This window comes from Balearica regulorum, chromosome 7 (assembly GCF_011004875.1).
Source record: "Balearica regulorum gibbericeps isolate bBalReg1 chromosome 7, bBalReg1.pri, whole genome shotgun sequence".
NCBI classification, from domain to species: domain Eukaryota; kingdom Metazoa; phylum Chordata; class Aves; order Gruiformes; family Gruidae; genus Balearica; species Balearica regulorum.
In genome coordinates this window covers 18,502,374-18,521,701 of record NC_046190.1, presented here as the reverse complement: position 1 = coordinate 18,521,701, position 19,328 = coordinate 18,502,374, and the positions used below count along the sequence as shown (strand labels likewise).

General features: G+C 39.1%; 1 protein-coding gene across 3 annotated transcripts in view; it reads right to left on the bottom strand.

Moving 5' to 3' along the window:
- PLCE1 (phospholipase C epsilon 1) overlaps positions 1-8,844 on the bottom strand; it is a 161,125-nt gene extending 152,281 nt beyond the window's left edge. For all 3 annotated transcript variants that reach the window (XM_075758259.1, XM_075758262.1, XM_075758261.1), the window contains exon 1: positions 8,692-8,844. The gene's annotated coding sequence lies outside the window, so the exon portion shown is untranslated. The remainder of the gene's footprint in view (positions 1-8,691) is intronic.
- Positions 8,845-19,328: the final 10,484 nt, after the last annotated feature.

The window sequence follows — 19,328 nt, the reverse complement described above, 5'->3', positions numbered from 1 at the left end:
TGAAGGGGTAGACTTGAAGACCTTCTGAAAATCCTTTACTGTCTACGTATTTCTACCAGTCCAATTCCTATCAGGCAACAAAACTCCAAACAGATGTTATGATCTGAATCTTGAAAGAGAATTCAGGCAGGCATAGTAGTCTAATACTATACAGCCATTTGAAAGATGTTACTGCATATTTTAACGCTGACCTGTTTTACAGCCTGCTGTCTAGGGAACTGTTTATTTCTACAAACCACTACTGAACCTGGCTTCCAAATCCAGAATCACAGTTCAAGTAGTATGGAGAATTAATTTCTAAATAGACTTCATAGTATTGCTAATTCTTACAATCATGTACTCAGAAAAGGCACTGTTCTTCTAGAAGCTCCTAGTCGTACCATTATATAATTACTCATAATCTCAGCTTTAAAAACAGACCATTTAGTCATAAAAACAAGAGGAAAATGGGAACAATAAAGGCTTAAGAAATTTAAGACAAAAAAGGAGGTTCCACATTTATTACTTTTAAGCCAAACTAATCATAGAAGAGGAAAGATAACATGGATTTGGAACCTGATGCATTGAACAGTTGGTGCTGACAACACAGTTTTCATAATAAAATCAGCTTGCTGGCATGCCCCCAGAATGGGTTTGATTGGAGTGACTAGAAAAGCCTGTGAAAAGAGATTTCAATTGAAGATATTATCCATTTATTAATATCACGAATTACCCATTCTTTTTTCCGATTCTAGCAAAGAAATCTAAAATTTTAGTATTTCCTTATCTTGGAAAAGTAGGAAGGACAATTTATATCCTGAATTGTTGCTGATTTCCAAGAAATTCCTATCCCTTCATACAAATGAATCTATAAAAATTTAATGAAGACTTTATATTTTCCCCAATCTCCTCAAGTCATTATATCTCCTATTACACAGAAATAAGAAGTTGTCAGACAGGGCTGCAACAAAAAAAAGCATGACCAGCATGTCAAGTGGGATGATTCTGCCCCTCTACTCCACTCTTGTGAGACCCCACCTGGAGTACCGCATCCAGCTCTGGTGTCCCCAGTACAAGAAGGACATGGAGCTGTTGGAGCAAGTCCAGAGGAGGGCCATGAAGATGATTAAAGGAGGGCTGGAGCACCTCTCCTATGAAAACAGGCTGAGAGAGCTGGGGTTGTTCAGCCTGGAGAAGAGAAGGCTCCAGGGAGACCTTATAGCAGCCTTCCAGTACCTGAAGGGGCCTGCAGGAAAGCTGGAGAGTGACTGTTCACAAGGGCATGGAGTGATAGGACAAGGGGTAATGGCCTTAAGCTGAAGAAGGAAGTAGATTTAGATTAGATATAAGGAAGAAATTCTTCCCTGTGAGGGTGGTGAGGCACTGGAACAGGTTGCCCAGAGAGATTATGGATGCCTACTCCCTGGAAGTGCTCAAGGCCAGGCTGGATGGGGCTTTGGGCAACCTGGTCTAGTGAAGGGTGTCCCATGGCAAGGGGGTTGGAACTAGATGATCTTTTAAGGTCTCTTCCAACCCAAACCACTCTATGAATCTGTGATAATTTGCTGCACGAATATAATCACCAGCAGAACAGTCTTCCAAAAGAAGTTCATAATAGAGTGACTCAGAAATTCAGTTTGCCATAGGTCAGAATTTGTTGGAACAAGAAAAATTTGAGCTGACCACTAAAAAAAAATAAAAAAATCTTGTAACAATTTAAGAGATTCATAAACCCCTCTTACTCGTGGCCCTAAACTAACATTTTAAAATAATATTCTTTCTTTATAGCAAATCCAAAATGTTTCCATAACTATATATAACCAAATTTATGCTGTGCAACTAGATTGGTAGTTCACAATATTTGCTTAACACAAACAAGAAAGAACAGTATTAACATTATACTCTACAGCAAAATTGGCCACTAAATCTAGATTTTTAATGACCACAACATTCTGAGACCAGGGTACTATGTATATACCTTAAATTTTTTTCAGGAAAGCTAGATGAGAATGGAAACAAGTGAATAGTACATTTTGGGATTCAACTGTATTCCCAAACAAGTTCAAACTCTAGATCTTCATCTACAAATGTTTTCTGGTTAAGTACCAAGTAGGCTAGTTTGGCTTAGGTAAAAAAAATATATCCTTCAACTTCACATATCATATTAAAAAAAAATCAATAAACATTTCTGTTTCATAGTACAAGTTAGTTCAACCATGTAGTGGAATCTTGTAATACAGTCTCTGAAATCTGTTTTAATAGGGGACCAAAAGGCAACTGGATAGCAAAAAGTGTATTTTTACACACATCATATTTCTGCCAACATGGAATAAGTAATGCAATAAAAACAACAGCATCCAATGTTACATGGATTTGGGCTAAACTAATATAATTTTCAATAGAGGCAAGAAGAATCTATCCAGAAATACCCTGACAGATACAGCAGATCCAAGGTTTACTGTTCCTTAAAAGAGAAGAATTACATAAAGTCAACATCATGACTTTCCAAAGTTAGGAAACCTCTCAACCTTTCAAATAAGTAGTAACACTATACATGCAGCTGGCATTTTTAAATCTCTGCTTAATTAGTTGCATGGTAACATTTTTGTCTTAACTATACCATCATTTTATCTGTAACAGAGGCATATTACATAAAACATAGACCCAAAATGTAGGAAGGGTATATAGGTTTCTATGACACAGTATACTCAGAAGAACCCATACTTTCAAAGATATAGAAGGCAAAGAACTGCTTTTAGATAGGAGTCAGGAGTCAACAGTGCCCTGCAACAGCCATATCTTACAAGAAGATCATTTTGAAAACAAACAAAATCAAACACACGGAACTGAACCATTAAGTGTACCTAATTACATACTGGTAGATAAATCAAGACTGTTCAAAGGAACAGTATATTTAATTTGGAATTGTTGGAATTGTTATACAGTGACAGATGATGAAATAGTGATAGCTACTTTCTAAATTTGTCCTACAAAAATAAAATAAAAATCCCTATAACTGGACTTCATATTTAAATTACTTAGGCTATTGATATTGGAAATGCCTCTAAATGGGATTGCCATGGAAGTTTTAGTTAATGACACATATGAAACCATCCATTTTTATAGTAAGTTTCTCCATGTTTCATTTCTATGTCTACTGAGTGACCACCACCACTGAAGTGGAATTTCTTGCTTATACTTTGCTGAATTAAAGCACAGAATAAGAGCAGATCTATATTCAAATCAATAATAACAGCAACATTTTGAGTGGTTATTAAGTTTAAAATATTTCCAACATAAGCAGCATAAGCAGCTGTCCAACTGCTTGATTTTCTTGGTTCTATTTTTGTTGTCTATTCCATAAAGTCACTATTAAGAAAAGGAAAAACAAACAAAATAAGTGCAATCACAACAAAACGAAGATTTGCAAGATTTTCCCCTTCTTGTATGTCCACTTTGTTCTTTGGGGGAAAAATGCAAACAACAGACTATTCATAAAAGTAACAGCTACACTGAAAAATTTCAAGGGCTCTAAAGGAGCCACAGTAAGAAATACTTTTAATCTAAAAAATGCGTAAGTACTGCAATATTGCAGAAGTACCACAGTACGAAAGACTTCAAGAAGCATTATCTACCTGGTACTCTGACACCTTTGCCACTCAGGATGTTACAGAAAAGCAGCCCATGGTGTAGCTGAGTGAATGTGAATTACAGAAACAAACAGGGAGGCAGCCTCTCCTGCAGTCAGAAATCTAGGGGGTTGCAGCGTCAGATAGATACTCCTCTACTTTTGTTGCTTCCCATAAGCCTGTTGAACTAAAATAGGAGCATAGACTGAGCAGAAACTTGAAGCTCTTACAAGAAATACCTGCAATAAGATTATTTACCCACAGCTTTCAGTAGAAACAATGCATATGCTCACAGAACATCTGCTATATTTGAAAGTCATCAAAAGTGTGAATTTTTCTAGTAAAAGTTAGAAAAATACTAACCAATTCTTATAAATCTCTGTCCATCAATGAAACAATCTGATTGTAAACGCATTTTAACATACTTGTCCGAAGTGACCAATAACTAACTGGTTGAAAATACATCTTTGAAAAATGTCAGAGTATGAAAATTACCTAAAATTAGACCAGAAGCAGAATACTGTCTTCAGAAGGCAATTCAGCCTGGATATTAAAACACTGAGTTTTCTTTTTCCCTTGTAATTTGCTACATAGCTGCAATCCAAAACAATCGTAGCAATCCTAAACAAATTTAAAAGGACACATTCACATCAAGAAAGTTCCTCAAGAGGAAGTTTACAGGTTGCTCTTTAGCGTGAACTGTTGGTAGTACACAAAGCAGTAGCTACTCTGCTACCTGACCCCTTTTTATCTTGCTAAATTCCAAAGAAAAACTAAGTTGGTTTTCCCTAAATACTGCTGAAAGACATTTGCAGTGCTACAGAAAGAAATTAACCTAATCCAAGCAAGAGTTTTGTACCTGGAATAAAGGAATACATTATGAAAATCTTAGAAAGAAGATGCAGTGTAACAAAAACCTCAAATACCAGAGATCACTGCAGCAGACAGAGAAAAATACTGTGGGAGGAGAGGTCTCACATCAGAGCACTGTCTGAAACAGCAGAAGCAAGGTCCTACTACACAAGGCAAGGTCAACGCAACTGGGGAGTCATCTGTTTAAGAAAACACACTATTATTAGATGCAAGTTATGCAGCACTTGTGCATACTAATAGAATAAAACCATTACCCCAAAAATAAATGTTTTCTAAATGGTAGCTTCAACGTTGCACTCAAGGTTTCCACTTTTTGTGTCTCATTTAAAACATTTAAATGAGTAACAAAGAATATTGAAAAAAACCTGAGTATTTAATTTTTTAATTACTTATGAAATGTTACAATTGAAAAATACAATAATATATTTATATTTTTAATGATGTAGCTCCACTGAAAATCTCATAATACATTATTAAATGTTACTTACTGATAGCAATATAGAATAAAAAGTATCCCAGAGTTGACAGCCTATTTAAATTATTATGATATGCCTCAGACTACTGTGAGTAAAATATTACAGTAAACATACTGGCCTACAGAATACACTTCCTTGTACAAGACTCAAGCCTGCACTCTCACACAAGAGTTTCAGATGCAAAGAATGCAGAAGGCAGCTCCCTGGGGCATGTCACATATTCCATAAGGTGTGTGTCCCTGGTACTTTAAATCATTCACTGAAAGAGTTGGCATTATCTGTGGCACCATCATTGACATTTGATAAACTGGAGAAATATAGCAGGCTCTGGAAGAAGGATAATTCTGGTGAAGAGCTGAGCTCATTCCTTCTAGCTCTTGTAGTTTACCAGTTTTTGGTAACTGATGGCACATCTAGCTTTTGTTAGAACGTGTTGGATTATTTATGAATGACTGGGCAGTTAAGAAGAGTGTATTGTGGATGGCCTAGTTTAAAATCAGTGACATTAATTAAGTCTTGCACAGAGATGTCAGCATGACAGTGTATGAAACCACGAAGGACCAGACTTTGATTCCACAGTGACATATTTACAAATTAACTCCATTGTTTCCAGCCAGATCAAAATTCTGTGCCTCAAAAATAGAAGAAAAAGAGTAGAGCGCTCCCAATATAGGAAACACAAAGAAAAACTGTCACCACTTTATCCTCATCTCTGAGACGTGAGTCTCATTTCAGCAGATGGACGTTTTGCTCAAAAAAAAAATCAGAGTGAAATATGACCAATATCTGGCAGAAGCATGTCTATGGAAACCCCACCCACTAGCAGATATACGTATAGGTTTGCCAAGAAAAATAAAGCAGTATGCAGAGTAAGCTGGACTGCTCTCACATAATATGTACTCAGTCATGTAGGCCCTCAAGTACACGTGCAACAACTCTCTTCTAAGTGAGATTAAGAAGGCTGAAGAAGGGATAGAATTAACATAAGGAACAACATGGACTTCAGGTTTCACATGCTAATAGCTTTCTAAGACAGAGCCATGATGAAAAGTATTACTTCAAAATTAATCAGACTGCATACTAAAGGTACAGAGAGCTGTTAACCTGATGTCTGCATAATCAAATGAGAGCCATTACTCAAATGAAACCATCAATGGCCGCATTGTCAACAGGCGTGAGAGCGAGCCTGTCCATGCCAGAGCTGCCTGATTTGTTCCAATCTTTCAGTTACTGGTCTTTTCAAAAAGTATATAAAACAAAAAAGATGTGAGTTATTGCTAATAACACTGTCATTGTCATTGATAAAGTTTAGGGCTCGTAGTCATGAACCAACATCCGTTTTGCAGGAGGTGCTGTACAAGCAAACAACAAAATGACAACCTTTGGTCCAAAGGGCTGTCTTTAGTGTTTTAAAATAAGAAAATCTTAAAGAAATAGTTTTGTAAACATGCAGGTAAATTAAGCTGATCATTTGGGGCTGATCATTTTGGAGCTGATCACCAAACCTTAGTTTTAATGTTTAATGAAAAATCTCTATGCAAATCATGGACTTCTAATGAAATAATAGATTAAATGTTTTTGTCTCTTTTATAACTCAAGTCTTCCTTTAACTAATTCTTGTTTCAAATCCAAGAACTATTGCTAAATTACAGCTGCTTTTCTCCAAAAAAGAAGAGCTGCTAACTTGAGCTAAATGTTTCCAACCATTATAAATCTACCACAATCCTTCATGAACGGTTAAACTGTCACTTTCCAATATTTGCTTCTATACTGGATTTCACTGCAGGTTCTAGTCACTGGATCTTAATATTTGTATTTCTCTTAAATAAAACAGCCCTTCGATGCAAGAAATGCCCTCTTCTATGGGTACTTGCAAATAGTACGCATGTTGTTTCACAACATTCTTTTGGATAATGTAAACATAGAGAATTTCTTTTTCTCATTTTACAAATTTCCCAAATCTGGAATTATCTCTTTTATGAACTTGTTCTATGATTTCCAGTAAATAGAGTTTTCAGAAATTTTTTATTCTGCAGTAGAGCTTTCATGTTTCTTGAAGTTTTCCTTATTAAATTGTTGGAACTCTCGCTGGAACACCACACTTTTATTGGTTAAGATGCATCACATTAAGTCAACATGAATTGAGAGGACCAGAACTGCACTGTCTGGTCTGCAGTCACAAAGTGTTAATAACAAACTTCTTACCATGTGTGAAAATAGGAATGAACATATTACAGTACACTAGATTAATACCTCAATGTGATAGAGCATGAATAAATTCTATTTAGATGACTAAGAAAGAAAGATTTTAGTAATCCTTTGCAAATTTATGCACAGACTGGACATGCTCTTTTATGACCGGAGCATTTCTCTCTGAAGCATTTCCTAATACACAAAACATTGCGTCTGTTTCTGGTTTCACCTCGTTTGTTTCATTGCCCCCAGATTTGTTTAGGTGTTTTTCATTTTGTTTTCAAAATGATCACAAACATCGGCTGTTTGACATTGACTTTTCACAGGATAAGATACCATGGATCAAAGATGACTATCTGTAGTTGGAAACACATGACTTCCTAAACTACATAATGGTCACTGCTTTGCAGTAATTGCTAAATGGCTTTTTCATAATTGGCAGGTTCTCTGATCCCCTTTCAAATATACAAAACGTACAGCATTGAAATATTTAACAAACCTTTGTCATATAAATGCAACAGCAAGCGCAATTCTGCTCCTTACACAAGTGCCTTACTATGAAACATGAAATGTTTGACTGCTCCCTTGAAGTACAGCTGATCTTTTATGTACTTCTCTACCACTCTACCCCAGGCCTTACACTTCCTTTATCAGAAGCTTAGTTCGCAGCCACCTGTATAGGCTCTTCTCCCATATCACCTGTGCTGGTGGCATCCCAAGAGCGTGCAGTAGAACCGATAAGCATCACACCCAGCCACTTTGGTCCTGATCCTACAAACACTTCAGTGAAACTACTTTACTAAGTGTTCGCAGACTTAGAGTCTTTGTAACTCAACTGCATTTCACGAAGCGGGCCAAAGAGAAGTCTGGAGCTGGAAGGTATGCATTTGTCCTCCGGGCCTGGGTGCCAGCGCCCACAGCACCCGCAAAGAGTGCTTCGAGCCCACAAGAGGGGCTTGCTGAGACCCACCGACTGGGGGAAGTGGGGGGAGAGAAACGACATCACCCCTACTGCTTACAACCAGAGGCTCCTTCCCACGCCAGATCTCCTGCGAGCCACACTGCTCTTGTCAGATTACAATTAGCCAGGCTTTAATGTAAAAAAAAAAAAAAAAAAAAACAAAAAAAAAAAACAACTACTTCTACAATTGCAACAGGTAAAAAAAAAAAACCAAACAGGGAAAGCAAAGGATGAATTTATGACAATTTATAGCATGTGAGATAAAGGCGACCCACCCCGATTTGCTTTTGTATTTGGGATTTTCTTGAACCCTCCCGGAGGAAGGGGGGAACCCCAAAGCCAAAGTTCAGGCGGGGAGGACACGGGCACCGGGGCCCACCGCGTCCTCCCGCCGGCGGTCCGGGGCTGCGGAACACGGCCGAGAGCAGACCCCCCGCCCGCCCCCGGGCACGGCTGCAGCGGGCAGCCCCCGACCGGGACCGGGACCGAGTCCAGGGAGCCCTCGGGGGAAGCGCCAGCCTCGCTCGGGAGCCGGGGAAGGAGCCCGTGATAAGCGGGCGGGGGCGAGCAGGGGACGCACCTTTCAGCGTCCACCCGGCATCTTCCTCCTCCTTCTCCTCCTCCTCCTCGGGCCGGCCGGTGAACTCCTGCGGCGGCGGGGGCCTCGGCGGCGGAGCGCTCTGCGGGACGGGGCCACCCCCGCCTCGCCAGCGCTCCACGGCCGCCGCTGCCCGAGGCGGCGGAGCGACCGAGGCGCCTACCCCGGGGGCGGGGGCAGCGGGCCGCGCACCGCCCCGCCGGGCCGGGGGAGGGAGGTACGGCGGGAGCAGCGCCGCCGGCTGACTCAGCCGCGGAGAGAGGGCGCGGGGCCGCCGCGGCGGGTTCCCCGGGGACCGCCTCTCCTCGGCGGCGGGGGGCAGAGAGGGGATCCTCCCGCCGGGCGCCTGCCCCCGGGCCGGGTCGCCAGCGACATCCTCCGCAGGCGAGACCGGCGGGATGCGGACGAACCCGCGGCGGGCAGCTCCTCCTCGTCCTGCCCCACAGCAGCCCCGCGCTCGCGCAGGCACCGCTGCGAGGTGGGCGCGGGGGGAGCAGCGCACGCGGCCCTGCCTCAGGCCAGGCGCTCGTCCCGCGCCGCCGTGGGTGCGCACCCCGCAGCGGCACCGCGTCTGCCGGCGCCTCGGGGAGGGGGGGGGGACGCGAGGTCCGCGGGCGGCGTTTGAACTGAACTACTCCACGTCGTGCTAGTTTGACGGGTAACCCTGCCGGCAACAGTGCCCCTAAATTACAAACTCCCGTGTTTTCCCCCTCTCCGTGTGCGTGTGACTGCTCATAAAAGACCAGGCGGCGCCCGCGGAGGGGATCCCCGAAGTCGGAGAGTGCACCCTGGGTCGGGTCCCGTCCCGCCGCGGGTCGCACGCCCCCCGCCCCCCCCCGCACGCACACACCCCGCTGGGCAGCCGCCAGCTGGAGTTACCCGCGGAAGATCTTCTCCTACCTCCCGCCAACGGGCGGCGTCGCCTAAGCTCCCCAGCCCCGCGCCTCCACTCCGCTGAGTAACGGCGCCGTCCCGGGCAGCGGGAACCGCTCCAGCGCCATCGCCGCGCGCGCCCTCCGAGCGCCGGCCGGGGCGGGGGCGGGCCGGGCCGCGGCTGCCTCACCGCATCGGAATGTCGGCGCGGCCCCCGCGCGCCGCTCCGCGCCCCCCGCCCGGCAGCAGCGCACAAGGTGTGTGTCCGTCCGCCCACACCCCCACACCCCCCCACACCCACACACCCCCCCCACACCCCCCCCCCCCCCCCCCCCACACCCCCCCGCAGCAGCCTTGTCGCTGCACGAAGCGGAGCGCGGGCTGCGGCCCTGGAAACAACGGCTCGATTGAGGAGCGCACGGCCGCTGCCAGCCATTATCTCCGGGACCAGAGCGGGGAGCCTGCCCCGGGGAGGGGGGATACCGCGCTGTTTCCAGCCGCGCTGCGGAAAAATCCGGCTTCGGTGAACTCGTGCATCTTTGCATGCGATCTTTTCCATGCGGAGTACAACACAAGAAGAAAAACAGTCTCATAAACTTTCATTTTAAAGAAAGCTTTTTCGTTAAACAGGCGAAAATTGCTCGTAGATAACACGGGTTTATTTAGGACATTTTTATGTGAAGGGCACCGATTCTCGTACCTAAGGTATGTGGAGATTGTGTCCCGGTACAGGGCTGTAAAACTTACAGTTAATTTACTTCATCCTCTTCCAGCGTAAGGAACTTCTCGTAGTATTTTCTAAGGGAAGAACAAATCCCAGCGCTTGACAGTCAGATTTATTACTCTGTATTTTACTCTGTTACCTCAGCAGGCACCCTGCACCTCATTGCAATAATTGTCTTGTGACGATAATACAAGTACGATACTACTGATGCCCTGTAGATAGTAATCACAGCAAAGTCAATTACCAGTTCAACAAATACATCCAAAAAGTCAATGAAGTTACCTACTGAAAGTCTACAGAAGTTACGTACTTTCAAAAAGTTTATATTTTGGGTTGGGTATTTTTTAATAAATTAGATCAGATATGGTGTTATATGTATTATATGAATTCACTTTCTACTTCCTGACTTTACATTTATTATCTACTCTCTTTCAGCGGCCTACAGATTCTGATGATTAGAATAGTGAGAGAAAATACATCCGATATAGTAAAGCACCTCGATCTTTTCAGCAGCGTAACAGCAAAATCATTTCTGGCTTAGGAGTCATGGCCAATCTGAATTAATTCAGTTAATTAACTCATAATATTTATCATTCTATACTTAAATACTGTACATATTGGATAAAACCTGCATCCTACAGAAAATTTAATGCTTCCTTTGCCTCCAGTGTGGCCCGGATTTCATTCACTGCACATAGTACTATCCAAAAACAACGCAATAACACAATAGTTTGCAAGGTAAAATTTGAGTAATCAATCTTTTCTTTTCCAATTCATGTTCTGCCTGATCTGTATATTTTTCAGTACTTCCACATAGTTGGGTACTGAATATTGACCCCAAAATACATTCAATTAATAATACTTTAGTGTACTTTACATTTTGTTAGTGTCAGAGGCATAGTAACTACTTCATAACAAATCATGCAATAGGTTTTCAGCACGACAACAGTGACAATGAATTATCCTCTAAACACACAGGCAACAGGAACCTTTCCATGGAAGCTTTTTCCAGTTTCTCTCTACTTTTCCAGTTGTTTTAAAGACAGCAGGAAAGTTATTATCACATTATTCCAGTGGAAAATATATATAAGTTTTCCTTCACAAAGTGTTCACGCTTTACTTTTTTCAGCTTGCAAAACTCCAACAATAAAATGTATCCTGTAGTGAAAGGAAAATGATGCATTTTACAGAATGGAAAATTTGGAGAAAACACCACATCCTTGACTCGACAAAAGACTAAGGCATCTGTCTAACTTCAGGCACACATCAGTGGGACAACTTAGGATAGCAGGGATCAATAACTCAATGCTCAAGCAATTTGCTGCATTGAGGATCTCTTTCTGAGATCCAGGTCCTCACGTGTAAACTGAAGACTTCCATGTTTCACCAGGACACTGGAAGATTATTTAACTATGGTAAGATTTTCAAATGGATGATATCCATAATATGATAATGGAAGATATCTAAAAAATTCTAACAAAGTGAAAGTTTTAAGTCAGCTACAATGGTGACAGGTGCTCTCTACAAATAATTAGATGCTCGTTTCCTCCAGGATGACATTCACTTCTCTGAATACTGTAGGAAAGAAGAAATCACCAAGATTACAGAGCTGCAGGACTGCTGAAAAAGCTGGCCTCTTCCTAAAAATGTGTTTACGCAATTGATAGTTCAAAAATTGCATCCCTGAAAAGCATTGTAGACTGAGAAAAATTTAAATATGAAGGAATAATACCTAACAAAAATAAGCTGCTAATTAATGTTTTTTATGTGATTTCCTTCTGTATAAACATGTCAGAAGTTATACACAGATCATGAGAAGATGAATTTGCAACCCAATAATACATTTATGGTTGAGACAAGCCATCTTCTTTCCATTCTAACAGAAGCACATGGTTGTCTGAGATGCTGCAAGCAGATTTCCTTGGGAAGAACCTCATTTCCTTGGCGACACATTGGAAAGCTGCCTGCTGGAATAGTTACCCAGGTAATCCATTTGCCTCCATTACTGTGAGATTCATTGGGTTTGGACCTCTCTTCCTGGTTGTACACACAACAGAAGTAACTCCCCTGAACAGATGTCACTGATCTTTCAAAACTAATTTGTTCCTGAGGTAGGAGAAGTCTGCAGGCACTCAGCATCCAGGACTCCACTTGCTCCACGGGGGACTCCCATGCCCGAGTTTTGCAGAAGTGAATGTTGAGCTGCTTGACCTCAGTGCTATACAGGTGAAGAAACTATGTTTTGCTCCACTGGACTTGACTCATGGGTCACGTTTTCTTTTTAACATTCTTGACCAAGCAGAAAGTGCTTTGAGAATGCTTCAGTTTTCTCTCTCATTGTACATCAGTGTCCACCACATTTTCATAAGGTCTGTTACCACACCATCCCTACTCCATCAGGCTTGACCATATAGAGAGATGACACACCCAACTCAGATTCCCCATATTGCTAGATTCAGTTGCAACATATAAGCTCAAGGTGGAGATTCAGATATGAAGTTTCACTAATCTGGGATTCTACATACAATGTTTATACGTGGAGAAAAATATAGGACTTTCAGAAAATATTGATGTGTCTTTTAGCTCTTACCAGCTAACAGTCTTCTACCGACCATGTATTTTGGAGTTTGGGTTACAAAATTGATTTAGAGATGAACTTCAAAGTGATGCATAAATATTAAATTCCACACATTCCTGCAAGATGGTAAGTATTACTCACATTATACAGATGGGGAAACTAAAGCAATGTGAGTTTACTTGGGCGATTTTCCCAACGTCAGGAAGAAAAAGTAGCTGCAGTGGTAGGATCAGTACTCAAGAATACCTGGCTTTTTTTCTGTGCTGTCTGAACTGTACACCACTTGCCTGAACCCTGCAGTATAGTGTATAAAGGAATATTTTGTCTTTAATTATGGTATTCTATAGCAATATTTGCAAACAATTTAACAAATTACATAAAACACTTCAAATATGCTTTTCATTTTAAAACAAATAGCCAAAAGGTTTTTCCTTGGGCTTTGCTCCAAAATTCACCCTTCAGCTAGGACTAAAGAAAAGCATGCGTGCTTGTGCACATGCAAACAGAAATTCTAAAAGAAAATTAGAAACACATGAAAATAAGGACCGAGAGTGTTTTCTTACTGCACTTTGGTTTCAGTACAGCAAAATTTTCATGGATATACTAAGGGATAGTGATTTTTCTTGTGAAGGAACATATAGGCCTTATCTGCAATTAAATCCTCCCTTCCATTAAACCAATTATCATTCTACACAAGTACAGCTCGTGGACAGCTCATACAGTAGTGACTGCTCTGCCAGGGCAGCTCAGCTCTCTCTCTAAAGCACAATTCTATTTCAATCATAAGGTGATTCTGCCCTATGAGAAGAGTTTTTACGGAAAGACAGTTTCAATTAAGACAACTATTATTTTAGTAAAAGCTCGATTTTGAGACTATTTTCTTGTGAGTGCTAGATAAACAGTCAAAACCAGTACAATTTCTATACTGATTCAAAATAATAAACATATGGAAGACAAACTACTTGAATTTCAGAAATTGTTTTTAACTCTGGACTGAAGGTTTCTTCACAAGTCTGCTATTCTATCAATGTTCCAGGGGCTTTGTAACTATATTAAAGATTTAATGTCACTATACATGATGCGAAGTCTGTTTTGCTCATCTGACTGTTACAAACACCAGCAGTCACGGAGGCAATTCTGAAAGCCTAATGAACATGCTCAAACACTTTCCAACATTTCAATTAGGAATAAAAAAATAAACTAGATAAAAAAAATAATTGTTTAAAAAGACTAATAAGTTGAAACAATTAATTTAGAATTTTGGAATTGACATCAGCTGCTCAACTTTCAAATCATTAGTAATCTTCCAGTTAGTCTTTGGAAGAAATACAAAAGGTTTTGGAGTAAAGGTAAAAAAAAAACCCTCACATTATTTTCCAGGATCTCTAAGATAGAACATTTCTGATAAGAATAATTAATTATAAATATGGAATAATTGCATTATCGCTTTTTTGGCTATACAAGTTTTAGTCTGACAAATTTCATATTTCAGTGGAGTAACTGCTGATATAGCTCAAATTAAAGGCCTTTTATGCCTCAACTGTATTCCCATCATATAACTTAGCTATATTTTTAGTATTGATTTTTGCTACAACATTATTTCATGACAGTTTTTTTAAAAGTTAGAGACTATATTAGAATACAAGTCTTTGAAACACTGGAGGAATAACTCTTGTGTACTTCATATTACAGTTCAGGGACAATGGAAATCAAAGTATTAATACTAGTAATTGAATAAGGTTTATAAATTGAATAAAATTTATACTATGCCATAATTTTCTGCTAATTCTCCCTAAAAAAACAGAAGATGGAAAATTCTTCTCTATTAATAGATTGATCTATGAGAATTTGGGGGTCAAGAATAGTACATAAATATTAGTGCTATTAAAGTGGCAAGTAATAAACACTGACATTCCAAATCAAATTATACAGCCATAATGGAAATGTATTGAGAAGCCTGCTTGATTTCTTTCCTTGTATAGTCTCAGAACGAAAGTTCCTCAAATGCACAGTAAAATCTTTAATACACTTATAATGATAAAATGTGTTGTTTCGTGAATGAAATTACATGGTCCAACCAGGATGGAATATTGTCCTGAGCATCTAAACAATAAAGCTTGATTTATCTAAGCTTATCATATGTACCTATCTTTGTATAATCCCATTAACTGTTTAGGTTCACCTGATTAATCCTGTTGAACAGTATTTTATTTCTAGGCTTATTTCCCCTGACTGACATTTTCAAGGAAGCTTTACCAAAAGGCAGTTCTAATTCTGCCTTTAGTTTGAATACCAAATTATTATTGTACTCAGGGAGTCACTTCCTCCACAAACCAACAAATGAGCTGACTTACCCATGCTCTGTCATCACTTTAAACAAGCAGCCAGGACAATGAGTTATTCATGTAATAAATTATAGAACCTGTATCATCCTTAATGCCTATGTCTAAACAACCACCAGTCTACAGCATCAATTTAACATTCAGTTCCTTTACTGGCAACCCACCATAGTATACATTTAACCAAATTCAAGGACCAACAGAAGAATTTGTTTAGGTAACCAACCAGAATGGTTAAAGCCATAAGGCATTTTAAACATTTGTTTATTTTTCTTTTAATAGTTGAAAATTTGGGGTGCCAACACAGTGGGCAATAACACTAGAAAACATGTGGTTACAAAGTATATTATTATTTTTGCTCTTCTTAATGCTAAATACTTCATTTCATCTTGGATGATTCAAAGCACCCCGTATGTAAAACCTTTAACTCAAAATCTTGTAGAATTTTTCAGTGAAATTTGGTAAAAATTCTTCCTTTACAGAGATATATAATACGCATACACATCGAGAGATTTAATTATTAAAAACATGGAAGATATAAGGAGGGAATCACATAAAGTTACCAAGAATTTTGTTGCCTTTTCCCAATAGGCTGCTCTTCTTTTAGGACTTAATTCTTCTATTTGATATTAGTATAATTTGTCTTTCTTTTGTGCTGCAGAAAGTATGCATTCTTACTATAGCCAAATAAGGCCATTTTATGTGTTATCAATTTATTGCACATGCACACAAAGTTTAATGCCCACAGTCGTATTATTTTCTGCTGCTTCTCTAGATATTCTTAAAAGATATGCCTGTAGATGAAAGATTATCAGCTCAAGACTAAGATTAATCTTTAATAAAAATTTTAATGCTTGAAATAAGCAAATCCTACTTCCCAATGCTATACAATCTTAGCATCAAAATTTTTACATGCATATAATACACAACCTTCTTGAAATCAGTAATATCAGAATAAAGGTACATTTTGCAGAAACATCTGTTTCAAAGTACTAACCTGGGTATTACTTGATTCTTCCAACACTACTTGAGAAGAGACATTATAAACCTTATGAAAAACCCAAGCATATCTAAGTTACTTCAAGCTTTCCAATAAAAACTCAAGTTGCTGGAATTACTAATGTATAAAGGCTGCAGAACAGACCAAAGTTTTGTATAACGTTCGCATACACAATTCAACTGAAAGTTTCCCTCATCCTGAAGGTAGACATTTAGGTAGAGCTTTTTACAGTCTAATGCTGGGACGTTAAATTTTATGTAATTAAGTCTAAAGATATAAAAGTTTATATAACTCATTTATCATTCATGAATTAGGGTAGAGTTTAAATAAAAAATAATTGGCAACTTTTGCTGTTCAGTCTAGTAAAAACATATTTCCAAATTCACATACTCTGAATGTCTTCATCATGTGTTTTTTTCATATTTATTATATTCTCCTACCTTATGCAAGTACTTGCAAGAAGGCATCTTACAAATTTTGAGGAACGACCTTACATGTAACACACTTTCATCTCCTGGTAATACCACTAGTTGGCTGAAGGATTCCTAAAAATGCACTTGCTTTTGGAAAATGGAATAAGAGGACTCAAAAATCAGCACACAAATCTTTAATAACTAGGTTTGGGAACTAATATCCTAGGAAAAGCGGTAATACACACACAGATTTCTATACATAAACTGTTCACCAAATGATGTTTAGACAGGGAAAAAGAAGTAAATTGAAAAGGTGAGTAGTAGGTGATTAAATTTAAAGGAGAGTTGAAAGTGAGACCATCATTCACAGGGCTAGATGAATACTCAGTCTTTGTTGGGCAATTTGTGAACTACATCTTACGAGGAGTTAATGTGGGCTAGGAGAAGCCTCGCTCCCATGTCACAGGCAGTTTCATCCTTATCACTCTTGCATTTTGGGATCCCTCATTTCTATTGCAGATGGATGGCTTCCAAATAGAAAGCATAATTCAGACAGCATTCAGGAAACCAGGGGGATTTTAGTTATACAACACAGTGTTTAAAAGAGCATGGCCCCTCATGTGTCTTTTTCAAATTTAGTTTTTCAATGAGAATGTAATGCTGTTCTTTGTTTTTCTCATTAAAAGCTATTGATTCCAACATGTATTTAAACTATTAGTTTATTCAATCTGGCAAAAATAGAATGGAATCAATTTTATAAAGAAACATATGACTGGACTATTCAGATATTCCAATTTGTAACCAAATTTTTTTATTTTTTTTTTCCCCCACCAGCTTTGATTAGCATTTGCTAGTGCATGTGAATTCTGGACATGTAACAAAAGGTCTTGCTTTGCCCACTACTTTGACATTTGATACTATAAAAAAAAAAAGTGCTCAAGAATAAGCATCTGACAGTTAATATGTTGAAAGATCCATCTTTTCCATCAATGATGGCAGACTACATTCTGTAATTTTACATTTAAAAGCAATACACTTTTTAGATTAACTTCCTTTGTAGTTCTGTTAATATATTGCCTTTGCTGTCACTGTGCTTGTGTACATGCTCTTTGTCATAGCAATATAGAGTTATCCTACCAGCAGCATTTGATTGATACATAAATTCGACATAATTTGTTTGATACTTAGGGACATAAAAGATGCATGTGGTTTTGCCCCATCGTCTTTCTTTTTAGAAGTGCTAACAATAGAATGAAAAACAATGAACGTATTGTTCCAAACAGTAGGTTTAAGAAAAGGAAATAAGTCTATTATCTGCCCAAATTATTCTGAAAGGTCATGAATAGTAATTCACACTGAATAGTATTTCACTGCAATTCTAATGTGGCATTACACTAACAAATTAATTGGAAAGGAAAAGAAAGTGAGAAAAATCTTTCAGCACTGTAATAGCACCCATGTTTTAGCCTGGTAGGCACTTCAATGCTTTACTGAAACCTATAAAAGGTAAGTAAATAATATTGTACTGTTTTCTACAAAGTCAGGTTGGCTGATTAGGTGTTGAAAATGTGAGAGTATGGGAATACTTGTGGTTAATCCTAATGGTTATTCAGAACTGAGTCTATATGACCAGTACTTTCCATGAAAGTAGGCCAGACAATCAGGCTGCAAAAAGGGTAATCACTACTTTGCTCTTTGCAAATATCTATTATAGCCTTCTCCCCCAAAAGCAAACATCATTAAAATTTACTGTAAATTCTAAAAATACATATTTTACAATCAACGTGTAAAGTTCTCGTACTAAATATTTAAAGCAAAAAAAACCCAAACAATTGCCTTGTTCCATTAAGTGTCACATCAGTGCATACATTTTCACAGCTAGTCCTGGACAACTTAATTTTGTGTAACCTTAAATACAACAGAACCTTAGTAAAGTGTTCTTTCTTTTATAATAAAAACAAAATAAACTTCAGCTTCTGTTTTATATGCCAGTTGAGATTCTTTGCAGTAATTCCTTCCACATCTGCTCCGCAGCTTTCAGGTTTATAAAAGCAGTATCTCCCAATTTCCTTTCATCAAAATATCCATATGCTGTGTTTTATAGACATGTTGATACACTTTAACACTGAGGCACTAATTACAACTTGGAATCATATGCTAACGCTAAGAAAATAATTACATGTGGTTATGAGGCATTTAATACTGAAAATTCAAAACAGCGTAGCCGAAAAAATCCTCAAAGTGTGATAACATACCAATGTAAGTACACCTGAAATTATCACAAAAGTTGTAAAAATAAAATTAAGAGAGGTAAAGAAAAAAAAGACTAAAGAATAAAACTAAACACAAGCACCACCAGATTCTAAACTAATGACCTAAGACCACATGCAGAATTGTTGCCATCCAGATTACGACAGTAAAACTGTTGCTAAAGAACCAAATTGTTTGGGAAAGGGGCTGCTACGGGAAGATCTTGATAAACCATTTGTCCGAAATACAAATTTCTAGAATTTCTGAAGATCATACAGGGTTGGTACGTCTTCCTGATTTTGAGTTTGTAAGTTACTAGTGTGTTATAAATGTCATTGCCTTTCTAGCAAACAGTCGTGGAGCTCTCGAGGGCATAGAAAGCATAAGATGGATGATCTCCAAATCACATTAAACTTCACTATATGGAGGATTAGGAGAGTTT